Source organism: Stenella coeruleoalba, assembly GCF_951394435.1.
Source record: "Stenella coeruleoalba genome assembly, chromosome: 17".
NCBI lineage: Eukaryota > Metazoa > Chordata > Mammalia > Artiodactyla > Delphinidae > Stenella > Stenella coeruleoalba.
In genome coordinates this window covers 55,956,906-55,978,434 of record NC_137163.1, presented here as the reverse complement: position 1 = coordinate 55,978,434, position 21,529 = coordinate 55,956,906, and positions in this window count along the sequence as shown.

The following is a 21,529-nucleotide window of genomic DNA, read 5'->3' as shown; positions in this document are numbered from 1 at the left end:
CAAGAGGATGAAAAGACAAGTCATAGACTGTGAGAAAGTTTGAAAAAGACTGATAAAGCTGATAAAGAACTCTTACCAAAATATACAAAGAACTCTTAAAACTCAACAATAAGAAAACAACTCAATTAAAAAATGGACCAAAGATCTTACTTAAGAGGTCCCTCACCAAAGAAGACATACAGATAGCAAATAAGCATATGAAAAGGTGCTCTGCATCAAATGTCATCAGGGAAATGTAAATTAAAGCAATGAGATACCTCTCACTTCACACCTGTTAGAATAGCTAAAATCAAGAACACCGACAACACCAAATTCTGTTGAGGATGTGGAGTAACAGAAACTCACTTATTGCTGGTAGGAATACAAAATAGTATTATGGTAAATACAGCCACTTTGGAAGATAGTTTTGTGGTTTCTTGCAAAACTAAGCATACAGGCTTCCCTGGTGGCGCAGTGGTTGAGAGTCCGCCTGCCGATGCAGGGGACGCAGGTTTGTGCCCCGGTCCGGGAAGATCCCACATGTCGCGGAGCGGCTGGGCCCGTGAGCCATGGCTGCTGAGCCCGTGCGTCCGTAGCCTGTGCTCCGCAACAGGAGAGGCCACAACAGTGAGAGGCCCGCGTACCGCAAAAAAAAAAACAAAAAACTAAGCATACTCTTACCATACGATCCAGCAGTCACATTCCTTGGTATTTACCCAAAGGAGTTGAAAACTTATATTTACATAGAAACCTTCATACATATGTTTATAGCAGCTTTATTCATAATTGCCAAAACTTGGAAGCACCCAAGATGCCCTTCAGTAGGTGAATGGATAAACTGTGGTACATCTAGACAATGGATTATTATTCAGTGCTAAAAAGAAATGAGCTGTCAAGACATGGAGGAGCCTTAAATGCATATTACTAAGTGAGAGAAACTAATATGAAAAGGCTACATATTGTTTGATTGCAACTACATAACATTTTGGAGAAGACAAAACTATGGAGACATTAAAAAATATCGGTGGTTGTCAGGGGTTAGGAGGGGGGAGGGATAAATAGGCAGAGCATAAAGGATTTTTAGTAATTCATTGAAATGACTGAATATGATACTATAATCGTGGATACATGTCATTATAAATTTGTCCAAACTCATAGAATGTACAATACCAAAAGTGAACCATAATGTAAAAAACTATAGACATTGGGTGATGATGTGTCAGTTTAGTTTCATCAGTTGTAACAAATGTACCACTCTGACGAGTGATGTTGATAATGGGGGAGGCTATACATGTTCAGGGGCAGGGGTATATGGGAAACCTTTGTACCTTCTGCTCAATTTTGCTGTGAACCTAAAACTACTCTAAAAAATAAAGTCTACATAATTCTATGCTAAATTGGTTTATTTAACCTCTAAATATTAAAAGTAGAAGTACCTAAATATTGGCTTAAATAATCAAAAAGGACTTAATGGAGGAAGTTGGACTTTGACCCATGAAAGATTGTATACACTTTAGCTGTGGCTCAAAAGGGGAATAGCGTTCACAAAGGAATAGCAGTATCAGAGGTTCAGAGAAAATTATGTCAAATTAGAACACTAGTGTAATCCTTGCCTTTCTTCTTAAAGTGGCTTTGGAAAGTATATGTTGAAACTTCAGAGCTGTACTGGGAGAATCCAGTTCAGTACCTTCACCATTATAATAATTCTGCTTTTCTCCCTCTATACTTCAGTCTATCTATATTTTCCTGATCTTTGTAACAAAATAATGAAAATAGTAGGAATTGGAAAATTGAATCTGGAGAGTACTAACAATTAGAAGAGTTACCTCTGTGAGAACTTAACTTGAAATCTCATGAAGTGATTATGAATAGTCCTTAACATTCACTTGAACATATTTGTTGTAACCACTAAGTGATAACTCTGGTCTAACGTTTAGGGTTACATTACACAGTAAATAGTAGCTACAGTTACCAAGTATTTCATGCAAGTTAACAATATATAGAGGATGCAGTGAACATTGTTGAAACCAAGAATATCAGCATCTAAAAGAGGTGTTCACCAGGGGCTAGTATAAATTCTATGATAAAGAGGGTCCATTGCACTTTCACACATATAATGATTGTTCTTATAAAATGTTGAATCAACCATAATCATTTATATTTATCAATTTTGATTTCATGGTGCCTTTGATAATAATAGCACATGCAACTGTGGAATTCTTTACCATTTGATATTTGTTTATACTGTGAATAATAACAAAAAACATTACATTAAATGGTCTCTGGAGCAGGAAAGTATTTTCTACTGGAATAAATTCTAGGGGTAGATTTCCGATTCATGAATAGATAGTTGAAAGATTCAGTTAGGATTAGGGTTTTTAGTTATGTTAGCCATTATTTTTTCTCCCTCTTGGGAAAATCTAAAACCCAAGGCAAAGCTAGAATTTATTAGCTTCTATCACATAATCAGTACATTCTTCTTCACATAGTAACTAATCCCAAACCATCAGGGTGTGGATTATACTTTTTTTTAAAAAATGGGTTTCACTTTTTTTTTTTTTTTTTGCGGTACGCGGGCCTCTCACTGTTGTGGCCTCTCCTGTTGCAGACCACAGGCTCCGGACACGCTAGCTCAGTGGCCATGGCTCACAGGCCCAGCCGCTCCACGGCATGTGGGATCTTCCCGGACCGGGGCACGAACCTGTGTCCCCTGCATCGGCAGGTGAACTCTCAACCACTGCGCCACCAGGGAAGCCCCCGGGTTTCACTTTTAAAGTCACTAATATTTAACTTCAAAAAATTCAATTATTATGATCCTATCTTCTGCCTACACAGACAATTTATAAAACCTTTAAAACTTTTTCTTCATTTCTGCTTGATATACCAATAAATGGTATATGTAACATACTCTATCTAATATCTCTATAAAAAGTGTTTCCTTTTGCCTTGTAAAGTATTTTGAACCTAATTGTGATATTTTTAAATAAAACACATGTTTTACCTTAGTCTTCTCCACCCCATGTGTCTTGGCTGTTATTCATTTGCTAATGTGATGTTTCTTCTCTGCATCATATCCATTGATTGATTGGATGCTTATGAAATATTTGAATTCAACCTCATTGGATCTATTTTTATCTCACACTGAGCATTCTGTTGGTTAATTTTCTTTAGATAATAGACACATCGATTTAGAGTTTTATGTTATGATAATGTGGTATAATGTAATACATCTTATTAATTTCCTAATAATCATTTTGGCATTGAATAGCTTACTTCTTTAGAATGTATTTATTTATGATATCATTATGGATACATAATGATGCATGACTTTATAAACTTGTATAAAGGTTTACACTTTTCCAAAGAGCCTTACCATAAATTTTTAAAGGCACTGTACAATTAGTTAATGCTGTGTTTTCTAATAGACAGTAACTTCCTACTGGGAAAATTAAAGGATCAATTCCAGGAAAATCAAAGTTTGATAATCAAGGATTGATAACATAAATTAGCCTCATGATGATACTGAAAGTTATTGTTCTGTGTGGTGCAAGTGTGGTAGAAAAAATGGCAATTGTGTCTCTAGTTGTATATGACATAGAGTTCTTGTAAAAGTTGTCCTTTGGTTTGTAATTGTAGTGCTGTTTCTCTTTCTCTTGATTTACTGTGTATATCATTGCTCAAAACAACAACAGTGAAGCAATCACATTGCCATCAGGCATAAAACTGTGTGATTGACAAGTGAGTCTGCCATTTTGGTTTAGTAACCCTGTTACCACTGTGCCATATTTTTTACAGTTGTGATTCATTAAGTACCCACCTATGGCTCTGCCATTTTTTTCATTATATGTTAGCTTTTGAATAATTTCTGCCAAGACTAACCCAGTGAGGTTGTTTGGAAGCAATCATTCTTACAGGACTGATAGCTTGGCTTTGTTCTAAGACATTAGTTGGTGACTCTTTTTTTTTGCAATACATGTTTTTATTTTGTTATTGCAATACCTTACATGTATACATTACATACAATACATTACAGTTTTTTTTGCAGTACATTACTCTTGGATGATACCGATGTAGTTTGATTAGAAATCAGGACACTGTCAAATAAAGAAGGATTTCTATGGGGCTGAAATAGAGCATGCTACCCAGGAAGCCTTAAGATAGAGCATAAACTCTTTTGTAACATATTAGAGTGACACTGTGTGAGTCAAAATCATGTGTCATATCAAATTTACCAGAAGATAAGGATGTTTGTTGGAATGATAATGTATGAGAACAGTCAGACCAATTCATATTTCTGTCAAATATAAGGTTTTAGAAACTTTCTAAAAATTCTCTAAAGTATACATATCTGCCATACTACTGCCTAGGAATAGAAGAGAGAATGATTTCAAAAGATTTACCTAAGGTTAGTCACTGAACACATAAGTTAGCGATTAAAACATTTTTAACATTTTACCTTTAGGAAGGATATGTGCGAATTTCCTCATTTTTCAAAGCATCTTTAGATACTGCACAAGATGATTAATTCAGAGCTAGACATTTAACAGCATAATTTAAAGTCATAGAGGAAACCACTGGAATATCTCAAATGAGTAATAATAGATGGAGGAGAGAGAGGAAGAGAAGAGCAAGGTAAGTGCCCAAATTCCTCATCTCTCATGATGAGGAAACCAGGGAAACTGCCAGGCATTATGAATAAGAGAGACATAGAGGTATATTGTGGTGATGGTAACCAGTAAAATAAATAAAAATAAAAGTGTTGAAATACCTGTTGTAGAAGAATAGAGCTAGAAGGTTAGATCTGGGGAAAGAGACCTTACCTTCTCACTCTTAAAGTCCATATTGTTTGAATTTATTTTTTTGTGTGTATTCTCTGTCTTTAGAAAAGATACTCTCCATTTGTATTTCCATCCTCTGTTCTCCTTGTCTATACGTTTTATAATCACATGCAGCTTTACCCAAATCTCAAACAGCTTATACCTTCACGTTTCTCTATAAGAATGAGCCATCTCATATGATCTCCAAGAGAGTTTTCACTGGGTTTGTGCCTCTGCCAGTCCTCTAGGTAGAACTGCCTACAAAGTGTCTACACTGTCAGATTGAGGGCTTAGTGGAGGAAAACAGTTGTTATAGAATATGGTTCCAAAGATTAGAACAAAGACCTATATGCAAATATTGGAAGAAGAGAAAAATCAGAGTAAGATAGAAGGAATTCCTTCTGGAGGTACTGAGGACCTGTCACTGGAAGTTTCAACTTAGGATAGGTGCATTAGCTTCATTCATAAGTGGGCAGTGAGACAAAATTGTGGCTGAATTTTCCCTTTTTGGGATGTAGGGTTTATGCAGGAAATCTTTTTTCTTCTGCTATGTAGAAGAAACTGTAGTGCACAGCCTCTAGGGTAGTATCTCTCCATATATGATCCATATGTATGCTGAATGAGAATCAACCTGGGGTGTTTGGAAATTTATGGGCTCCAGACTATACATGCTGCTTCAGAATCTTTTGAGTCCTGGGAATCTTAACATTTAATAATGTTGGTTCTGGTGTCGACTAAAGTGTGAGAGTCTCTGCATGGAAAGCAGAAACACATACAAAAATTGTTCCAGATAAGTATGTTTCAAGAATGTGGCTCTTATGTGACCATCACAATGTGTGCAATGAAATAGTGTCTGGGGAGAAGATGGTCAATGCCAAGATATTTTTTAAAATTTTGTTCATTTTGTTTTTGTAGTTTTATCTTCTCTCTTCTTCTTATATTATTTTTCTTTCACTTCGTGCTATAGAAATAGTGATGAATGCTGATGAGGCAATAGTTAATCCAACCCCAGACTCTCATTTTCAGGTAATTATTTGAAACCAGAACAGCACTTAACAGCACTGACTTATCTGTCTTGGGAGATTAACTAATTAAAAGCTCAAGCAAGACAGGCTCTGGTTTTTTGTTTTCTTTTCTAAGCTGGTTAAGGGAAAGAAAAGAGAAAAATAAGAATATTTTGCCTTCTGATGTTTTTCTGCTCTCATTTTATATTCGTAAAATATGTAGTGTGTCTGTGATTTCTCTTTTCTGAAAAATAGAATGGCAGATTAATATGAAATGGTGGAGGAGGCACAACTGAAAATGAATCAAATTTATTCAGCCAGAATTATTTAAAAAGATGCAGTAGAAGAGGGCAATGTTTTAGACAAATTACCCAGATGATTGGGGGAAAGCAAATAAAAGTTTTGGGTTTGTTTCATTAACTAGGTATATTTTTTATGCTGTGTTAAACCAGTGTACTTTGTGGACTGTAAATTTTAGTCTCAATTATCATTAACCTAATAAGACTGATTAATGAGATATATGCTACAATACAAGTAATCACTTCATTGATTACACAAAAACAAATGCCACTATCTTGTCACTGATAAGAGAGAGGATATTTTGGTTTGGATCTTTGTTTTTACTTTTATTTTGCTTAAGACAACCATCAAATCAAACCTCAGTATATTTCCCCGGTCTTACACTTGGCCAGGTTAGTACTGAAAATGTGTCTTCTTGAGAGCCCTTGTTGCACTTGGGTGCGCGTTTACTTTTGGAGCTGTGTAGTGATCTATCAAACCATCTTTTTAAAGCAAAATCCATTTCAAACGACAGTACCCTATCTTTAAAAGTTTCCAGTCACCATTTTAAGAAAAGCACAAATACCTGCCATGGGTAGCAGGGTTTTGGCTAAATTTCACACATTATTAATCTTATGATGTTCACTCATAAAGTCTGGGTAGTTTGGTTGCACTTTTCCTTTTCATATGCACTTTTAAACTGTGTAATGTCACTCTGTTCTCCCCTCAGAAGTGGCTGTGATATCGTTTTGTGTGAAATGATCCTGTTTATAGTTTTGATGTCATCTTGTTAAATCTGGGAAGTGATTAGGGGGTTCTTTGATTTGAGAAACACATAAAAATCTTGTGACTGTTGCCATTTATGAATTCAGATTCATCCATGTAGATTACATCCCTTTTTCTTTTGAAATGAAAAGACGAGGGCTTTTAACATTATTCTTTAAGACGGTATGTGCTCTTTAGTAGCATCTGAAATGGAACTATAATAAATATTCATCTAATCTACAGGACTTGCACACAGAGTTGATCACCATTTCAATTTCAAGCTTTCATTATCTGCCTCTTGCACTGTCGCTTTGGACTAGCTCATTTTCCCCCCTTTGATAGTGACAACAAAAGAGCGAGACCCTTTTTATAGTTTGTGGTTATGTTTAGGCTTAGTAAAAACATCTTACAAAATTCATTTATTCATGCATGCTTGTCTCATGGGATAAGGTAACCGTATCATTTGCTTCAATTCTTTCCTTTTCTTCTTTAAATTCGGAAGCTCTTCTTTTTATTTCTAAATTTTCTTTAGTACATCCAATTCTCTCCGGCATTCCTGTGAACAGCTGTGGGTGGTGATGGGGAGATGTTTTGAGATAGTGCTTCTGCATTCTGCATGTCCCCCCAGAGCGGCTTTATAGAACATGGAAAAGTACAGTCTAGCTCTGTGGCAGATGGACTTTCAAATAGCATTCACTGAGATCTTTCCCTTTCATATCAAGTAACACAGCTATATACCCTGCTTAGTATGCTGACATTTCACAGTTGATATCCTCATATATTTTCCCTCTCACTTGATGGCAGGGATGGGGAATTGAGGTGCCCTTTTCAAGCAAAACATGTTTTTTTTTTTTTTTTTTTTTCCAGTATCTGTGAATGTTGACTACAACAAATCTATTTGGCTGAATTCTACATGTTTTCTAAATTCCTATGTTGTACACCTAATGTAGTGACTACCACCTGTTGGAAAAATGCTAAATTATTCTCTAAGTGTTTGTTAGCATTTAGCTCAATGATTGCTATATTTTAATATATATTTAATTTAGTAATTCTTGAGAGTAATTTTTATGCCATCTTTCATTTCTTTTTCCCTCCACTAGTTTGAGTACTTGTATTTTATTAATTTAAAAATGTACCGAAATTGGCGCCAAAAGAATTCTTGGACAATTCGATGATATCAAATACAGTGTTTAAAAACTTTTGACAGGGAAAAGCATTATCTAATTTAAATTATGTCCTGTTTTTTTTTTTTTTTTTTTTTTTGCAGTACGCGGGCCTCTCACTGTTGTGGTCTCTCCCGTTGCGGAGCACAGGCTCCAGACGTGTAGGCTCAGCGGCCATGGCTCACAGGCCCAGCCGCTCCGCGGCATGTGGGATCTTCCAGGACCGGGGCACGAACCCATATCCCCTGCATCGGCAGGCGGACTCTCAACCACTGCGCCACCAGGGAAGCCCATGTCCTGTGTTTTGAACTGATTTTTACTTGGTATTCTGGAGCAATTAGATGACCAAGCAACTTTTCCAAATGGAAAAAAAAAAAAGAGTTTTGCCAAAGAGATGGGGAATTGCACACACTTTAAGCTTCTTTATAAAAGGCAGTTTCAAATATCAAAAAGTTTCAGCAGAAATATTGCATGTTTATTCTCAGTTCTGCAGTAAATTTGGTTATGGAAAATTTAATACAGTCTGTGTGAAGAGTCTGGAGATAAGTAAGTGTGTTGTTTCCTCTTGGGTAACTCCAAATTGTTTTCTTTAAACTTGTGATTTAGCAGGTAATCCTCTAGGTGAACCTTAACAATTTGGTGGTACAGTAGCGCCAGGCCCTCAGAAAACAGCAGGTGATTGGCTAGCTTCCTCACCACTTCCAGCTCTGGGCCTAGGGGAAAAAGACATGTGAATCTTTATGAAGAATTTTAGTGCAGGGTTTATTTAGATTGAAAAGTATCCATGGATGGTCATTAGAGACGTTTTTAAGGGGCTTAGGATCCATTAGTCAGTGGCAGCTTGAACATTTCATTTGTACAAGTATAACTTTTGGTACTTCCTCTCTTGTTTATTTGAAAGGGAGAGAAATGCTTATGAAAGATTTAAGATTAACCTATGGAAACAGAAAAACTTGTTCTCTGAGAAATAGAAAATAATCTGTGACAGGAAAGGGTTCAAAATCAGTGACCCTGACCATTTTGTGGTTGTAGAAAGTGGATTTTGTTAAAAATGAGTGGGCACAGCAGGAACAGGTTATTATTTATAAGAGTGGCTAACAGTTTGAGGGTCACAATTATATGCCAGATGCTGGGCTGAATGCTTCATGTGTATAATCACATTTTATCTGTATAACCCTATAAAGTAGGAACTATTATTTCTCCTGTTATACAGGTAAGAAAATTGAGACTCAGAAAGATAAGTGTGGAAGACAGAAAAATGGTTTCTCCAGATATGTCCCCATCCTAATCCCTGGAACCTGAAGCTATGTTATCTTACTAGGAAAATGACACTTTTCAGATGTGATTAAGATTAAGGACCTTGGGATGGGATGGGGGAGATTATTTTGGCTTATCCATCTTCATCACATAAGTCTTTAAAAGAGGAAGCATCTTTTCTGGTTGTGGTTAAAGATCCAGGTGTGATGATGAAAGAAGGGTCAGAGAGATAAAAAATTGTGGCTTGGAATTTGGAAGAAAGGTAGCATGAGCCAAGGAATGCAGGCATACTCCAGAAATTGGAAAATACGAGGAAACAGATTCTCCCTTAGAGGTTTCAGAAAGTGTCTTAGTCCGTTTAGGCTGCAATAACAGAACCACAGACTAAGTGGCTTATAAATGACAGAAATGTATTTCTCACAGTTATGGAGGCTGGAAGTCCAAGATCAGAGTGCCAGCATGATTGGGTGAGGGCATGTTCCAGGTCACAGACTTCATGTTATATCCTCACATGGCAGAAGGGTCTAGAGAGCTCTGTGGGGTCTGTTTTATAAGAACACTAGTCCTGTTCATGAGGACTTTGCCTTAATGACCAAAGTGCCTCCCAAAAGCTGCACTTCCTAATTGTATCACACCAGGAATTAGGATTTCAACGTATGAATTTTAGGAGGCCACAAACATTCAGACCATAATGGAAAGGAACAGAGCAGGACAAACATCTTGACTTTAGTCCAGTGAGACCCAAGTCAGACTTCTCAGCCCCAGAACTGCAAGATAATAAATTTGTGTTGTTTTTAAGCCACTACATTCATGGTAATTTGTTATAACAACAATAGAAAATTAAGATAATAATAGTATTTTTATCCATAGAAGGTCCGAGAAAGCCTTAGAATACCTAGCAGGGCTGACAGAAGGTATTTCTCTCTCAAGGCTAGTCAGTAAAGACTAGAGGAGGTGACTGCTACTTCAAATGTGAAGACAGCAATCCAAGACTTCAAGAAACATTAAAAAATCAAGGAAATGTGACACCACAAAAGGATCACAATAATTTTCCAGTAGTTTACCACAAAGACATGAATACTGCAATTTATCTGATAAAGAAATAAATATAGCTGCTTCAAGGAAGTTCAATGAAATGCACGCACACACACACACACACACACACACACACACACACACACACAAACCACAGAAGGACAATTCAACAAAATTAGGAAAACAATGCATGAAAAAAATGAGAAGATCAACAAAGAGATAGAATAGTAAAAAGAGAACCAAATAGAAATTCTGGAGCTGAAGAATACAATGAATGGAATGAAAGATGCAATAGAGAGCATCAGTAACAGAATGGATCAACCATAAGAAATAATCTGCAAAGTAGAAGACAGGAACTTTGAAATTATCCAGTCACAGGAGAGCAAAGAAAAAAGAATGAAAAAGAGTGAAAAAAGCCTATGTGAGCTATGGATAATGTCAAGATAAGCAATCTGTAAATTAATGAAATCCCAGAAGGAGAAGAAAGGGAAAAGGCGACAGAAAACTTATTTAAAGAAATAGTGACTGAGAACTTCCTAAATCTGGGGATAGGTTTAGACATCCAACTTCATGAAGCTTATATGTCCCCAGGCAAATTCAACTTAAAGAGGTCTTCTCCAAGACACACTATAATAAAATTTTCAAAAATTAAAGACAATGAGAATTATAAAAGCAATAAGAGAAAAGAAGCTCGTCACTCACATGGGACTTGCAATAAGTCTATCAGTGGATTTCTCAGCAGAAAGCTTAAAGGACAGGAGAGAGCGGGATTATATATTCAAAGTGCTGAAACAGAAAGAAAAAATCTGTCAACAAAGAATACTTTAGGAAAGTGGTCCTTCAGAAATGAAGGAGAGAGAAATATTCTTCTGGACAAACAAAGCTTGAGGGAATTCATCATTACAAGACTTATATTGCAAGAAATACTGAAAGGAGTTCTTCAAGTTGAAATGAAAGGATGCTAATTGGTAACATGAAAATATATGAAAATATACAGCACACTGGTAAAGGTAAGTATATATTCAAATTCAGAATACAGTCAGTCCTTTGTATCTGCAGATTCTGAATCCATGGATGCAAACAAATACAGATAAAAAATATTTGAAAAGGACTTCCTTGGTGGCACAGTGGTTAAGAATCCACCTGCCAATGAAGGGGACTTGGGTTTGAGCCCTGGTCTGGGAAGATCCCACATGCCACGGAGCAGCTAAACCTGTGCATCACAACTACCGAGTCTGTGCTCTAGAGCCCATGAGCCAGAACTACTGAAGCCCACGTGCCTAGAGCCCGTGTTCTGCAACAAGAGAAGCCACCACAATGAGAAGCCCATGCACCTCAAAGAAGAATAGCCCCCGCTCGCTGCAACTAGAGAAAGCCTGTGTACAACAATGGAGACCCAATGCAGCCAAAAATAAAAGTAAATAAATAAATTTATTTTTTTAAAAAGTGAAAAAAAATTCCAAAAAGCAAAACTTGAATTTATCATGAGTCAGAAACTACTTACGTAGCATTTACATTGTCTTTATAACTATTTACATATCATTTACATTGTATTAGGTATTATAAGTAATCTAAACATGATTTAAAAAATACAGGTATACGCATGTTACCTATACATGTGTAGGTTACACATACAGTAACCTACATGTGTGTAGGTTATATGCAAATACTACACCATTTTATGTAAGGAACTTGAGCATCTGTGGATTTGGATATTCGTGGGTGGGGGGAGAGTCCTGGAACCAATCCCTCGTGTATACCAAGGGGCAGTTGTACTCTAATACTGTAATATGGTGGTGTGTTAACCACTTAATTCTAGTAAAAAGGTTAAAGTCCAAAAAATATTAAAAATAACTATAGCTATAATAATTTGTTAATGAACACTCAACATAAAAGAGGTAAATTGTGACATCAAAAAACATAAAGAAGGGGAGGAGTAACAGAGTAGAATTTTCGTATGCAATCAAAGTTGTTGTTATCAGCATAAAATAAACTGTTATATCTGTAAGGTGTTTTTTGTAAGCCTCATGGTAACCACAAAGCAAAACCTACATTAGATACACAAAAAGATGAAGAGATCAAGAGAATAAAAGCATGCCACTATGTAAAATCATCAATTCACAAAGGAAGACAGCAAGAGAGGAAGAAAGGAACAGGGGAACTACAAAACAGCCAAAAACCAATTAATATATAACATTAGTAAGTTCTTATCTATCAATAATTACTCTAAATGTAAGTAGATTAAATTACAAAAAACATAGAGTGGTTGAATGGATTTAAAAAAAAAAGCCAATTATACGCTGCTTACAAAAGACTAACTTCAGAATTAACGACAAAGTGAAGAAATAAAAAAAAAAGATTTATTCCATTCAAATGGTAACCAAGAGAGCAGGGGTAACTATACTTATATCAGACAAAATTAACTTTAAAAAAAGACTGATAAGAGACAAAGAAGTTAATTATATAACAATAAGTGAGTCAAATCATTGAGGCTATAACAATTGTAAATATATATACACTTATCATTAAAGCACATAAACATATTAAGCAAATGATAACAGATCTGAAGGGAGAAATAGACAATACATTAATACTAAGGAACTTCAAAACACCACTTTCAACAATGAGTAGGTCATTCAGATGGAAAATCAATAAAGAAATGTTGGACTTTAACTATACTTTAAACCAAATGGACCCAACAGATGTATACAGGATATTCCTTCCCACAGCAGCAGAATACACATTCTCATAAAGCACACGGGGAACATCTCCAGGATAAGTCATATGTTAGATCATGAAACAAGTCTTATCATTTAAAAAGACTGAAATCATACCAAGTATTTTTTCTGGCTACAAAAATATGAAACCAGAAATCAATATCAGGAGGAAAACTATAAAATTCACAAACATGTGGAGATTAAACAACACACTCCTGAACAACCAATGGACCAAAGATGAAACTAAAAAAAGTATACTGAAACAAACAAAAATGGAAAAAAGTTTACCAAAATTATGGGATGCAGCAAAAATTTTAAGAGGGAATTTCATAGGGATGAATGGCTCCATTAAGAAAAAAGATATATCTCAAAGACACAACCTCACAGTACACCTCAAGGAACTAGAAAAACAACAATAAATTAAGCCAAAAGTTAGAAGAAGGAAGGAAATAACAAAGATCAGAGCAAAAATAAATGAAATAGGTAGCAGAAAAGCAATAGAAAAGATCAACAAATGTAAGAGTTGTTTTCTTGAAATGGTAAACAAAATGGGCAAACATTTAAACTAACTAAAAAGAGAGAAGACTAAAATAAATAAAACTAGAAATCAACAAGCAGACATTACATTACAGAAATACAAAGGATCATAAGAGACACTATGAACAATTATATGCTAACAAATTGGATAATCTAGAAGAAATGGATAAATTAAAAAAAATACAACCTAGCTAGACTGAGTCATGAATAAACAGAAAATCTGAACAGACGAATTACTAGTAAGGAGACTGAATCAGTAATCAAAATACCTCCCCACAAAAAATTTCCTGAACCAGATGGCATCACTGGTGAATTCTGCCAAACATTTACAGAAGAATTAATGCAGTCCTTCTCAAACTCTTCCCAAAAATTGAAGAGGAGGGAACACTCCCAAACACATCTTATGAGGCCAGAATTATCCTAATACCAAAGCCAGCTAAGGTCACTTCAATTAAAAAAAACTACAGGCCAATATCCCTGATGAACATAGATACAAAACTTCTCAACAAGATACTAGCAAACACATTTCAATAGCACAAAGGATCATACACCATGATCAAGTGGGATATATCTCTGGGATACAAGGATGGTTCAATATACACAAATCAATAAATTTAATACACCACATTAATAGAGTGAAAACAAAAATCATATGATCACCTCAATAGATGCAGAAAAATCATCCTCTCATGATAAAAAAAAACTCTCAACAAATTGGGCATAGAAGGAACATACCTCAATATAATATAGACCATATATAAAAGCCCATAGCTAACATCATATTCAATAGTGAAAGGTTGAAAAAGTTTTTCCTCTAAGATCAGGAACAGGGCAAGAGTGCCCACTCTCACCACTCCTATTCCAGTACTACTGGAAGTGCTAGCCAGAGCCATCAGGCAGAAAAAGAAATTAAAGGCATCCAAGTCAGAAAGGAAGAAGTAAAATTGTTTCTGCTGGCAGATGACATGATTTTATACATAGAAAACCCTAAAGACGCTGCCAAAAAACTGTTAGAACTAATAAACAAATTCAGTAAGTTGCAGACTAGAAATTTAGCATAAAAAATTAGTTACATTTCTATACACTAAAATGAACTATCTGAAAAAGAAATAAAGAAAAAAATTCCTATTTACAATTGTATCAAAAACAATAAAATACTTAGCAATAAATTTAACCAAGGCGGTAAAAGATCTGTCGACTGAAAACTATAAGACTTTTATGAAAGAAATTGCAGAAGACACAAGCAAATGGGAAGATATCCCACGTTTATGATCAGAAGAATCAATATGTTAAAATGTTCATACTACCCAAAGCAATCTACAGAGTCAGTGGAATCCTTATCATAATTCCAATGACATTTTTCACAGAACTAGAACAAACCATTCTAAAATTCATATGGAAATAACACGTGATGGTGAGACTATGGAGAACAGGTTACCCTTGGGCATTCTTGGTGGGAATGTAAATTGTTAGAGCCCTTATTATTATTATTATTATTATTATTCAGCCAGTTTTATTCCCAATAGACAAGACATGGAAACAACAATGTAAGTGTCCATCTACCAATGAATGGATAAAGAAGATGTGGCATGCATATATATACATATGTATATATAGCATATATATATATATATATATATATATATATATATTTATTTCAGCCATGAAAAAGGAGCACTGCCATTTGTGGAAACATGGATGGAACTTGAGGGTATTACGGTAAGTGAAACGTCAGAAAAAGAGAGAAAATTCTGCGTGATCTCAGTCATAGGTGGAATCTAAAAAAGCCAAACCCATAGAAACAGAAAGTGGAATGGTTGTTGCCAGGAGCTGGGAGATGGGGAAAATGGGGAACTGGTCAAAGAGTACAATTCCCAGTTATAAGATGAATGGTTCTGGGGATCTGATGTATAGCATGGTGACTGTAGTTAACAATATTATATTATATAGCTGAAAGTTTCTAGGAGAGTAGATCTTGAATGTTCTCACCTCCAAAATAAAATGGTAATTATGTGAGGTCATAGAAGTGTTAACTATTAACTAACTCTATTGTGGTAACTATTTCACAATATATACATGTATCAGATTTTCACACTGAACACCCTAAACTTAACACAATGTTATATGTCAATTACATTTCAATAAAGCCAAAAAAAAGTTAAATAAACAAATAACATTGGTACAAGGGAAAGAAAAACATTTATTGAGTGTCTACTCTATGCCAGGTATGGGGCTAGGTGCTGGATAGGTGGTAGGATATATTGATACATAAAAGAGTCATGGTTCTTGCCTTTTTGATGTATTCTTTTGTCGAAGACATCAAAAAATACAAAAACAAGGAAATAGATGAACAAATATCATAATTACAATTGTGATAAGGGTTATGGGGCATATAAATGTATGAATTGTGATAGAATATGATATTAACTGTAACTGACTTTCTTTAAATGGTTAGAGAAGTTTTCTCTGAAGAGATAATATTTACTTTAAAACTATGTGTAAATTGAGAGGCATAGGAAAACTAGCATTTGGGAAACTAGAGTATTAGGAATAGAAAAAGACATATGCTAGTGTCCAAGGAAGGAAAGAGTTTGTTGGTGTGTTCACAGAACTGAAAGAAGTCTTTAATAGTTGGAAAAGAGTAAGCTAGAGAGAAGACTCGTGATGAGGTTGAAATTGTGAGCCAGATCAGGTAGGGCTTTTATAGGCCATGCATAAGAATTTGGGTTTTACTCTAGTTACTATAAGAAGTCCTAAAAGTGTTCGCAGAGCAAGGAAGTAACATGAATTGATTTATGCTTTGCGAAAACTGGATGTGCAGAAAGTGGATTGCAAAGGACAAAAGTCGAGGCTCGGGGATGAAGAGAACTGTAATCCATGACACAATAAAGATACCTCTACCCCAGTTTGCACAGGTTTAGTGACTGACTCCTCCTGAAACAGATTCTACATGATTACTGTCTCTAGAAAAAGGAAGAGAGGCTGCGTGACATGTGCATTATCTTTTAGTTAAGATTTCAACTGCCAAAAATATGAGCTCCTTAAATGACTGGATGTAAACAACAAAAATTTCTGTCAGCCTTGATGTCATACTAATTTATCCTTTTGGCATAGGCATTTGTATATTTTTTTCCCAAAATTTGTATTGTGATTTGGGGACAAATATTAATCTACTCTTCAGTTGGAAAGCTAACAGGAAGAACTAACTCTTCAATATCACAGCTTATATGAGAGTTATTCTAAATATCTTCTTCTGACTCAGTATAATTTATAAAATTCAGGAGAAATAGTCTAGTTTATTAGGTATGAAATTGTATCTGGTACAGATCTAATATCTGTACATATTTCTATTATCTCTGATGATGAACTCATCTTTATATAAGAAGCTCTGTTTTGCTCTAAAGACATTACATGGAATTTAAAAGATGCCAAAAATATAAGTGAATGCAACTTCTAATTTCATTTTGAATTAAAAAAAATCACTAGTGCAAAACTCCACAATAATGACAAGCTAAGGCTTTATATATAAGAAAAAAAATCCTTTAAGAAATTAAAAAGCTAATCATCTTACAACATAAACACTTATCCACACTGTTTATATATTATATTCTGCTTGTTAAAGGGATTTTAAGAGTCTGCTTTAGTGTGTAGAGTTAGTGCCATGTTGGTGAATTAGAGTTGCTAACTACTTTGTCAACTGTTCATTTTGATAGATTTTCACCTTGCATCCTAATGTGGTTTTCAAGTCTCATTTTGATGAATTTTATTGTTACATTAGATACACTCTGGTTTTTCCAATCAGTCATGTCCACTTCATCATTGTCAATGTGCTACCATAACATTAAATATGACCAGAGGTAAACATTGTTGAAAGCTGTGCCTGTTACTGCTGTTTTACAGTAGTGTAATTTTGTTTTTTATTTCCTTTGATTTTATTCTAATATGGGCTTCAGCAGTATTTGCCTGAAGCCTTTTTCAACTTTTCTTTTTAATTAAAAAGCCTAATTGGGAGTAATAAAAACTTCCAATTAAGCCTTTTAAATAAAAACTGAAAGCTGAAAGTGGCTCTGGTTGCAGATAGAGGCTGGCTCTGACACTTGCATTAGGGCAGGAGTCCATTACTACAATACAATTTGTGGTTTCCAGGTTCAACTTGAGACCTGTGAGTTAGGAGAAGTGGACCTTGAGAGAGATACCCAAGCAGATAATTATACAGTTAAGCATCCATTTTCTTTGACGGGGGGCTTTATTTTTGAGGCAGGAAGGATACTGAAGGGGAGCTTGAATCAATCATCATTATGGCAGGCTCATTAGATAAAAATTTCTGTAATATTGCATATTTAATAATAAAAACAAAAGATTTTAGTATTTGAACAAAAAGATAAAATATGCTATCTTATTTCTTTTTCTAATTTAGATATAAAATAATCTAAAAGCTTTGGACTTGCTTTATTTTCTTTCATTTCTTGTACCGGAGAAACATACTAGGAAAAAGCTTGCAATGAAGCCTAAGGTCACACAATCTATAATTGGACAGATCTGTGTATAATTTGCTGATCCTTGTATATGAATTGAATAATAAAGTCTAAAATAAGCTTTTTATATATTCGAAATGTGTAACTATGTGACTCTAGGATTTTCCTGTAAAAAATTTTATATATTGAGCTTAAATTTCTAGCCTGTATCATGATATATGTTTGGGGGCAGGAGGGAAGGGTATGATGGGAGTTGGATTGGGAAGGAGCAATATTTTAGCTTTGCTTGTAATTGGCTCTTAGAGGATTTCATATACTTTGGAAAGGTTAAACACAGGAAACATTCTGTGACTGAATATCTCAGTTAAGTAAAATATTATTTTAAGACAAATTTTAACTATTTTTCTCTATGGTCACCTATTTAAAGTATACCTATTTTTAACAATCAGCCTTATTTGTTTTCTTATACAAGTAGTACCTGCTGCTTACAGAAAATTTGAAATGTATTTAAAAATCAAATTCATATATAACCTTACCTCCAACCACACAACATGTTTGGTATATTTCTGTCCAGCTGTTTCTTCTTTTTTTAAATTTTTAATCTATTCTTTCTATACACATTCACATACAAATGGGCAAAGATAATAAATTTGAGATTGTGTTACTTACAGAGTTGTATTTATTCTTTTTTCACTTAACATTATATATAAGCATTTTCCATTTTTCAAAGACATATATCAATATATTTATCCTAATTTATTTGAACAATCTCCAATTTTTACTTATTTGGGATTGAGAGGCTGACTGTCACAGCAGGTCAGAGCATGGGTTTGGAGTCATGCAGTCTGAATTTAATACTTGGTCCCCAAATCCACTAGCTATGTGATGTTAGGCAGTCTCCTTTTCTGAGCTTTTATTTCCTCCTGTAAAATGCAGAAAAGCATAATATGTACCTAAGGGATAGATATGAAGATTATATTGGTTAATCTATGTAAAAGTAAAAGTGCCATGGCACATAGTAAACACTACACACATATTATACAACTTATTGTTCAAATTATTTTCCATTTTCAATAATTTATGAATTTCAAATAATCTAATAATATTTCTATTTGGTTAGATTTGGCAAAATTAGCTCATTCCCTGTTACCATTAGTCCCAGTAGATGTCTCTAGAATGGTTTGTTTAGATCTTCGATTATTCTCAGTAAAGAGCTTGGGAGTTTATTTCCTATGGGGTCACATTTTTATTGTCAGAATTACTCTTAGAATTGTTATATTGTTTTTGGTAGCTATTATAAATAAAATCTTTCTTCATTGCATTTTCAATTGCTTGATATTTGTGTGCTTTTCAGTTATTGATTTTTTAGATATCTATCCACTAAAAAATTACTACAATTTTAGTAATAATTGAAATGAAATATTACTTTTGAGGCATAAGAGGCATCTTAGTAAAATTGTCTGTTTCCATTTTTTTTGGAATTAATTTTTTAAATTAAATATTTTGATAGATTTTCACTTATCTTACCTGAGTATTGTTCTTTTTAGGTGTCTGTTTTTCTTTGAGTGAATTTTGAAATTTTATACCTATTTTCAGGAAATTATCTATTTCATGAATTTCTTCAAATACCTAAACATACAATTTTGCATTTAATTTAAAGGAGAAATCCTTTTACTTGTTATTAGACCCCCTTTTCCATGCTTAATCTTATTTACCGATTATTCAATCTTTTATTCTTGACTAGATTTTCTAGAGATTTATTAGCAATATTATTTTTAAAAGAAAATATAAGTTTTGGATTCATTTTATTGTTTTCCTTTTGTTTCAAATTTACTTTTACTCTTATTTTTAAACTTAATTATTATTATAACTTCTCCAGGACAATGATTAGCTTATTTTTAAAAAGTTAGAGAATGTATTTATCATAAATTTGTCTCTAAGTTTTTCTTTGCTTGCAGTTAGCACATTGTCATATGATTTTCTTTTTTTCACATTTTCTAGTATGTCCCTATATTTCAGAAAAGTGTCTTTTTGACCCTAATATTACATAAATTGTTGTTTTATAATTTTCTCATCATTTGTTCTCTCAGTTATTGGCTATTGTGGCAGTTTACTTTATCTATGAGTCTCCTGTTACACCATGCTCCAGACTGCTGCTAGAAGTATATTTTTAAAGCAATATACTTTCCATAATAGATGTTGTTTAAGGATACAAACTTGGAAATGATAAATAATACTGATAAATAATACAGATAAATAAATACTGAAGACCTAATATACAGCACAGTGATTATAGTCAACAGTACTGTACTATATAACTTCAAGGTTGCTAAGAGATTAGATCTTTTTTTTAATAAATTTATTTATTTTTGGCTGCGTTGGGTCTTTGTTGCTGCACGCAGGCTTTCTTTAGTTGAGGCAAGCGGGGGCTACTCTTCCTTGCGTGCGCAGGCTTCTTATTGCAATGGCTTCCCTTGTTGTGGAGCATGGGCTCTAGACACACAGCCCTCATTAATTGTGCCATGCCAGCTTCAGTAGTTGTGGTGCGTGGGCTCAGTAGCTGTGGTGTATGGGCTTTGGTGCTCTGTGGCATATGGGATCTTCCCGGACAAATCCTCACCACAAAAAAGAAGTGACAGTTATTTGATGTGTTAGAGGTGTTAGGTGTAGCTAATGCTATGGTGGCAAGCATATTGTAATTAGTAAAATTATCAAATTAACACATTGTACACCTTAAACTTACACAGTGTTATATGTCAATTATATCTCAATAAAAAAATAAAAGCAGGGGGATCTTAAGATGGCAGAGGAGTAGGAGGATGTGGAGTTTATCTCTCTTCACAAATACATCAAGAATACATCTACAGGGGCTTCCCTGGTGGCGCAGTGGTTGAGAGTCCATCTGCTGATGCAGGGGACACAGGTTCATGCCCTGGTCATGGAAGATCCCACATGCTGTGGAGCCACTGGGCCCATGAGCCATGGCCGCTGAACCTGCGCATCCGGAGCCTGTGCTCCGCAATGGGAGAGGCCACAACAGTGAGAGGCCTGCGTACCGCAAAAAAAAAGCAAAAAAAAAAAAAAGAATACAGATACAACAATTATCACAGAGCACTGGCTGAACACTGGCAGAAGACCTTGGACACTGGAAAGGACAGGAAAGATCGCCACTTAACTGGGTAGGATGAAAGAAAGAAGAGAGAAAAAGAAGAGGAGAGGAAGTGGGACAGGACCTGCAACCCTGGTGGGGAGCTGAGGAAGGGGAGAGGTTCCCATATCCAGGGAAGCCCCCTCACTGACGGGGAAATTATTTGGGACAGAAGGAGAGCATCTGAGGCTGTTGGAGGAGGGTGAAATGGCCCGTCTGTGGCAGACAGGACAGAGTGAGACCTACACAGACAGTGCCACAGCCCTGCACACCCCAGACTGGAACATGTGTCTGCCAGTGTGCACGAGGGCTGGGAGCTGGAACGTGAAGATTTGAGAGCAAACCCAGGGAGA